The sequence below is a fragment of the Daktulosphaira vitifoliae genome, unplaced genomic scaffold (genome assembly GCF_025091365.1).
Source record: "Daktulosphaira vitifoliae isolate Bord-2020 unplaced genomic scaffold, ASM2509136v1 Scaffold_2, whole genome shotgun sequence".
In the NCBI taxonomy this organism is placed as follows: Eukaryota; Metazoa; Arthropoda; class Insecta; order Hemiptera; family Phylloxeridae; genus Daktulosphaira; species Daktulosphaira vitifoliae.
The window spans coordinates 4,073,727-4,080,874 of NW_026099573.1; the positions used below are offsets into that span (position 1 = coordinate 4,073,727).

The window sequence follows — 7,148 nt, forward strand, 5'->3', positions numbered from 1 at the left end:
TTCAATAAACTACTCCGTAATTGCTTTATTATAGTTATTAAAATTAAATATCTAATTAAATATTTGATTATATTTTTATCTTTGAATACCATTTCATTCAAAATGAAAACTTTTAAAAGTATATATTCATACTTAAAAATGTATTAAATAAGACAATAATTACCATAACAATAAATAAAAATAATTAAGTATTGTTTCAATTTTTTTTTTATTTAGAAAAAATACAATTTATATATACAAATATATACAGAAAGCTTCTGAATATACTGAAAAATTAAATCATTTTTGATTTAGTTGACATATTTTGCTGATTTTATTAAAATAATAGTCATATATTAGGTCTATAATTAAGTCTCAATAATTTATATTTTTACTATTTATTAAAAATATTAATAGTTAATACTAAATATATCAACAGAGCTGTATAAACAATACCCTATAAATGTAGATTTTACGTCCGGGTTGTGCACTTTTTGTATCACAGTACTATTTATTTCATAACGAACTTCAGAAAATAAAAAGGTAAGCCCCTTTTAAATATTACTTTCTATCTCTTTCAGTTTCTTTACTCGTCCTTCCAAGTATAAATACCTAGGGTTAAGTAACATAATTTCATTTTTCCAATAGCCGTGAAGCTCTACAGTAAAAATTAATGAATTAAATTAATATCTATCACTAGGATTGATTTATCCAAACAAAACCCAGCACAGTGGGATGGCGGCACAGTGGGGTCGTGGCATAGTTGGGTCCAGTATAGATGATATCTGACAGTGATTAAAATCACTATCATAAAAAACGCTTCGATACAAATCTGTAGATAGTGTTTAATTAAAAAAAAATAATGGTTTATTCCAAAAGCTACCAGGGTGGTAGTACCTGCGGCGTCGGCTAGACTGGCGCCGTAGGTGCTTATTGCATGTGTTTTATGTTTTTATGTTTGTGAGTTATTCTGCCCATCCCTCGCAAAGTCCTGCCCCCACCTCCACGTGGTGCAACCCGGGCAACGGATTCCGCCTTTTGGGAACCGGCTAACGGGGGAGGCCACACCACGTTGTGAATCAGTTCTTGATTAATTTCGGGCTGATTTACAACGTGGTGGTGTGAATTTTAGACGGCGTGGGCCGCCCTGAAGCAATACCTCGCGGTAGTTCCAGGGCGGTCCACAATATGCCGGTTTGTGGAGAAAAAAAAAAAAAGGGTGGACGGTGAGATGACTTATTATCCCATTCAAGTGATTTCCGGCCACGGCTGATTTAACGAGTACTTGCACCGTATTCGTAAAGCAGCCGCGCCGACGTGCGACCACTGTTCGGATCGCCCGGGATAGGCTGACAAAATCCACATTCGCGAGACACGCATCCGAATCTTTCATCGACATAACTTTTGTTACAAGGGAACTGCGACGCAAAGTAACCAGATGGAAAGTATTAGAAGACTTTACGGATAGTGACTACCGCTATATTCTGTTTGATGTCGGATGTGAGGCTACTGGCCCAACTCAATCCGGTCCAGTAAATGGCTGGTGTTGGCGCAAATTCGACATCGATAAACTGAGGGAATTCTAAGCTGAGAAGGGTTTGGAAGATAGTACAGATGGCGCAAACGGCGAATCAACTATGTTGGATCAATACTTGGCAGAGGCGTGAGAGGTCTGCATGCGTTGCATGCACCACCGTGGGAAAAAACCAGTACACTGGTGGACTTCTGAAATTAATGGTTTGCGTAAAGCAGCATTTGCATCCAGGAGGGCATACCAAAGAGCAAGGAAACGCCGAGGACAGGACGAGTTTGATGAGTTACACCAGGCGGCGAGAGATGGGAGAAAAGTATTGAGAGTAACAATACGGAAAAGCAAGGATGATAGTTGGAATACATTATGTAAACTGGTCGATACAAACCCATGGGATTGCCATATCGACTTGTTATGAAGAAGCTCGTTGGCGGAAGACCTATCCCTGGGATATCAACATTCAAACTTCAAAAATATAATCGGCAACTATAAACCAGCAAATGATGCTGATTTTGTTATCCTTCGAAGAGCCAAAGCTCGATATAACTATTGGTCTAAAAATGGCGAGGTATAATTTAATTTTGATGATTTTAAGTATAATAGAATTTAATTTATACTATTTGAGTCAGCTGGCCATTCTTCTATTGCCACATTTCCTTGATTTATTTGTTCAATACATATATTGTATTAATTTTTAATTTTGTTTTAAATGAGCAAAATGGAGTTTAGTAATTCTTCAAATGATGCTACTGTATTAACAATGTTTGAGGCATTTATGGAAACGAATCCCTCATACAAAGGTACAGAATTAGATTACTACAAGGCTGTAGCGGAGAGTAGTGAAGATATTGAGTCAGCTGGCCATTCTTCTATTGCCACATTTCCTTGATTTATTTGTTCAATACATATATTGTAGCCTATAAACTTTTTGGCACTTTCCACTCCATAGGTATGGAAGAGTAATACCACCACTGATCTGCATTCTGAAAATTTAGTAGGAAATCTTACACTTCATGTTAAGTTCTCAAAAATTGTTGTGAGGGTGTAATGGGAAATATATGCCAGGGGTCTAGACAAAAGTCAGATAAACACTGTTAAAATTTTTTTTTTTTAAATGATTTTTTGAAAATTTGTGAAAACAATTCAATGAGTAAATTAAAGGTGCAGATACATCATCTATAAATATACATGTATATTTGATGTATGTACGTCAAGGGCTTGAGTCCAAAAAGTTTAATATACAATCAAAACTACAGTAGATAAACTAAAAAAAATTTTAAAGTAAAACTTTTTTTTCAAAGTAAACATATAATTTTATCTACACAATTATTATTTTAATACTGATCACTTGATAAATGAAAAAAATTTTTTACAATTTTGTATACTACCTAATTTTGACCCCAGGCTTACATATATCTTAAGCATTTATCAAGACTAATATGGCTTGTAAAACTTAATTGTGATTATTTTAAAGTTCTTCTAAAACTTTACAAGATTTTATGAACACATTAAGTAACTTTAATGTACTATAATACTAATAAATAAAAAAATAAAAAAATTTAGGTAAGATGCTGTACAATGGACAGGAAAAGGAATACAAATAACACTTACCCAATGCCAAGTGGGGGGCCAGATGTCATTGAACGAGTTGCTGTGGCACAAGAAACAAAAAGTATGTTTTAGGTGTTTCATTCCAGTCATAAATAACATATTTCAAAAAATGCATAACATAATTTTTTTGTTATTATTACAGGACTGCTGAGTACAAGTTCCCTGGGTTCAACAGGGCACATAGCAAAAAAAATTAATGATCAAAGTAATTCTGTTATAATTGAAGATGAATTATTCGATGTTTAATATACTCATGTACATTTAAAAATAATTTGAGGAGCGTTTTTTTTTACTAAACCAATAAATTAATTATCTTAAAATACCATAATTTTACGATTCCAAAACAAAAAAAAGAATGAGATCTATGAATGTGACATGATGGAAATAATTAAAATTAACCAAATTAATTATGGTATTAAATTTTTTGCTTTAACTAGTGAAAATAATCCAATGTTATTTCCTTAATATTTTTCCGTTTTTTATTTGTACCTATGTGTTAAAGATACTATTTTTAAGTTTAATTAGTTTTACCTGTTTTGAAAGCTAATAACTCAATAGTATAATTTATTTCTTAAAACTTACTACAACTATTTCAATGACAATGTAATAAGTAATGCTCCTCTTAAAGGAACATCGATATTTCATCGTCCTGTTATCATATATATATATCATAACAGGACGATGAATTTCTTCACTTGGTGTATATTTCATAATCACAAAAAATGTATCAGTGCAATTGCGTATTAATTTAATCGATGGCGTTTATTAATAAATGTACAGCGTTTGTGTTAATTCCCTATTATATATTGTTGGTAAAAATATTAATTGCATTCATATGTATGTGCACTACAAGAATTGGTAAGATCCTACATTAAAATTAAATAACATTGATGTATTTTTATGGTATATTCAACAAAGTTATCAATATAATTAGTGTGGTGATGGAAGTATTAAAAATTCCCAATTATGAATTAATAAAATAAAATATATAAAAAATTTTACTGATCCTCGTAATCTTATTTTTGTCATTATACTTAAAGGATAATAATTTCAAAGTACAAATATTACTTGTATGAATATTTATGAATTAAAATTTTAATATAGTTTATTAATGATTCCGGTAGTTAAATCTTTGTTAGATATCAACAAAGTAAAGTAAATTGTTTTTTCTTCCTCAGCTTAATCCCATTTACTTTTAGCCTCAACTTCCACTTGTCATAATCACATATGTAATCAACACACAGTAGCAGTCCTTACGTCACATCTTTATATATCCCACACCTAAGTGTGTTTTCACTTTTCTTGTCCACTATTAACTCTACACCTAGACTTTAACTTTTTTATTCATTCCTTATTCTTTTTTCACTCATTGTTCCACTTGTCGATCTGAGTATTCTCATTTCTACAACCCAATGGTCTGTTTTCTAATCAAACACCCAATATTCTATAATTTAGAATCTAAACTATACATAATTGCTAGCCTCATTCTAGTCTTGTAGACCTTACCTTTCAGCCTGAATCAAATTCTCTTATTGTATAAATCACTTCTTTAAGCATCAACCACCCACTCATAAACTTATGCAGACCTCATCGTTATCATTGCCTCAGTACAATTGATCTTTAATACTTATAACTTTACACATTCCCTATCATATTCCTGCTTATTGTCTATATTCTTCCCATGTCATCTACCTTGACTTCTCCTTAATCAAATTCATAATTTGGATGCCTTCAAAATCGTATATCTACATCTCTAGCCTTTAGTTTAATTTCTTGCCAATCAACACTATATCATCAGCAAACCTCAAGCACATCTTCTTTATTTCTTTTGTAATTTGATCCATTACTGTTAAAAATAGATTAGAACTTAAAGCAGAACCTTGGTACACACCAACTTTTTAAATCTTCATTTTTTAAACATTTACATTAAAATGTATGCATTAGTATGTACATTCTTTAGTTTATTTGAACAAATTTTTACACGAAAACTAGGTTATTTATACAAAATTTATTTACAACTTAAAACTTATTTACAAATATTGTTGAAAATGTTGTCCTTGATGGTTTATACACAATTCTAAACGTCTTTTAACCTCATTGGTTGTTACATTTTTCAGAACGCTTTGAGGTATTTTTAAACATTTTTAATTTTAATTTTTAATTCATCCAAATTATTTACTTTTTCTTTGTAAACTTCATTTTTGATATATCCCCATAAATAGAAATCTAAAACTGATAAATCTGGTGACCGGGCCGGCCACTTCNAATCTAGTTTAACCTCATATCTAAAACTGATAAATCTGGTGACCGGGCCGGCTACTTAATTCCTGGACTATTAGTTCCCATCCACCTGTCCTTATAAACAGTTTCTAAATAATTATAAACAATTGTGCTATTGTGTGCTGGAGCACCGTCTTGCTGCCAAAACATGTATTGTCTCTTTTCAATAGGTACATTTTCTAATAACAAAATTAACTCATTTTTTAGAAAGTTCAAATATTTAGTGGCAGTCAAGTTTTCATTAAAAAAATATGGACCAACAATCTGGTCATCTATTACACCACACCATACATTTATATTCCACCGTACTTGATTGTGGCCTTCTATGATCCAATGAGGATTGGTATCATTCCATAAGTGGGAATTATGTCGATTCGTCACTCCATTGTTGCTAAATTTAGCTAAATCGGTCCATAAAATAGAAGATAAAAAATTTGGATTGTCATCAAGCTTAATCAACATATGACTAATGAAATCTAGCCGTCGTACGTAGTCCCAAGGAACTAAAGTTTGTACCACTACGGGCTTGTATGCGTGATATTTATATTTTTTTAAAATGCGGTGTACATTTCCAAAAGAATAACCAAACTCCTCTAAAAATAATAGAAACTAATAATAAGATATATAACTTCATACTTTATTTTATAGAAATACCTGCTATATCTCTTATTGATGTATGAGGATGGGCAATTACATAAGCTAAAATTATCAATGCGTTACTTTCATCACTTTTAGTATTTTTTCTTATTATTTTTTTTTTTAATCTACCATGTTGACTTATAGAATTGAACACATTTAAAAATGTATTCGGTGAAGGGCATATTCGCTCATTAAAACGCTGAGCATACAACCTAAATTCATTAAATTTCAAATATGTAAAATAATGAAAAAACAATAAAAAGTCATACTAACATTGCTGCAGCTCTCTTATTTTTTTTGCTCTCAATATAGCACGTCAACATTTCAATTTTTTCTGAATTGCTGTACTTCATTTTTGAATGTAATAATTTTTTATTGAATAAAAAAAATGTTTTTATAGAATATAATACTCTTGTTTATGAATATTTCACAACTATACTAGTATTAAAGCTTTAAATAAAGAAGAGTGTACTTTATGTATAATATGAAAACTTTAAATTTTAAAAAAATTCCAATAAGCTACAATAAAAAGCTATAGAAATACAATAAAAATGGTCAACTGAACTATTATACCTAGTTCAACAAAAATTTGAACATGTAGTACATATATAACTGCATTCTATAAACAGAGATTTGATATGACATTTTAGATAATCTAACATATAACCCATTACTTTACAACTTAAAGTAAAAAACTTCCCCAAAGTGTTTGTGCTAAAAATACTGATAATTCATTGTGTTGTTTATCCAAATGTATGGTAATCATTTATATGTACATATGTACATATATATGATGTGTGTATATGGGGCCGCCTCTCCCCATATACTCATTTTAGCGCCTCTCGTTGGCACCTCATTTTAGCGCCTCTCGTTGGCGCCTCATTTACCTGTTATCACATTATAGTTAGAGGAGAGTGTATGTAATGCTTATCAATGAAGCTATTTGATAAAACGTATTTTAGAGCCTCATTTTATATTTGATAACATATTTTACTGCCTCTGGTTAGCGCTTCATTTACGTCTTATAACATTATAGTTAGAGAAGAGTATATGTAATGCTTATCAATGAAGCTATTTGATAAAACGTATTTTAGCGCCTCATTTTATA

At 31.0% G+C, this 7,148-nt stretch overlaps 1 long non-coding RNA gene across 1 annotated transcript; it reads left to right on the forward strand.

Moving 5' to 3' along the window:
* The first annotated feature begins 3,700 nt into the window (after window positions 1–3,700).
* On the forward strand, window positions 3,701–6,447 carry LOC126898878 (uncharacterized). The gene is made up of 2 exons (XR_007702390.1): window positions 3,701–3,979; window positions 5,609–6,447. It is a non-coding gene; the product is annotated as an uncharacterized LOC126898878 (long non-coding RNA).
* The last annotated feature ends 701 nt before the right edge of the window (window positions 6,448–7,148 follow it).